This window comes from Buceros rhinoceros, unplaced genomic scaffold, assembly GCF_000710305.1.
Source record: "Buceros rhinoceros silvestris isolate BGI_N320 unplaced genomic scaffold, ASM71030v1 scaffold27430, whole genome shotgun sequence".
Taxonomy (NCBI): Eukaryota; Metazoa; Chordata; class Aves; order Bucerotiformes; family Bucerotidae; genus Buceros; species Buceros rhinoceros.
The window spans coordinates 5,116-5,976 of NW_010389513.1; the positions used below are offsets into that span (position 1 = coordinate 5,116).

Below are 861 nucleotides of genomic sequence, written 5' to 3' on the forward strand. Positions count from 1 at the left end.
TTCCTCAACCTGAACCTTGCCCCTTGGAGCGTCACTGGGGGCGTTTCGGGAGCTGCCAGGGAGATGGAGACCCCGTCCCTGATGGTCATCAAAAGCAAGGGGTGGTTTTTATTACTCATTTTGTCATCCACGGATGAGCTTTGGGATCGGAGCGGGGAGCGGCAGCAGCGCAGCCAGGGTGGGGTTCCAGCAGAGGACGGATGCACAGGCTCCCGTGCGGGGTGTAAATCGTGAAGCCGGTCTAGATACCCTCCTGGAAACCGGAATTTCCCAGCCAGAAAATTATCTGCTGGCCTCAAGGGTGGGAACTAGCCCCTAGGTTGGTTGTGCCACACATTATCTCCCAACTGCTGCTTTAAGACCTGGAGCTGGGACACCACGGCTCGTAATCCGTCGCAGATTTGGGTCATAATTGGGTTTGATTTCCTGGGACGGAGGGTGATGGTTGACATCCCACCTGGGATGAGTCTGGTGGTCCCCATCTCCCGTGCTGGGCATCAGGGTGCTGCAGAGTGCAGAGGGAATCAGAGGTGCTGAGCCACGCTGGGCACCGTTCAAACTCGGAGAAACCGATTTTGTGGCCACGTCCTCCGTGCAGGAGGAAACACAAGGAGCAAACAGGCGTGAAAAGTGGCCGGGAGAGCTGGCCCTAGCTGGGCACTAGCCCAGCTTCCTTCCCTCGGCCGCTAAGCTGCTGGTTTTGTGCCAGCTTTTCTCCCCGGGCTCCTTTTGGCATCGTTCGCCTGACTGTCACGTGCGGCGGGAGGGTGACCGGGCAGCGCCGGGGAGCCCCGTGCCCACAGCATCCCCCTGCGCCACAGAGGTGGCCCCAAGCGGCTCTGCCAGGAGCCGGGGTGGGTG

At 60.3% G+C, this 861-nt stretch overlaps 1 protein-coding gene across 1 annotated transcript in view; it reads left to right on the forward strand.

Annotated features, from left to right (window-relative positions):
- ATP13A2 (ATPase type 13A2) overlaps positions 1–861 on the forward strand; it is a gene marked incomplete at its 3' end in the record, with an annotated part of 11,925 nt that overhangs the window by 779 nt on the left and 10,285 nt on the right. The gene's annotated exons all lie outside the window — the stretch shown is intronic.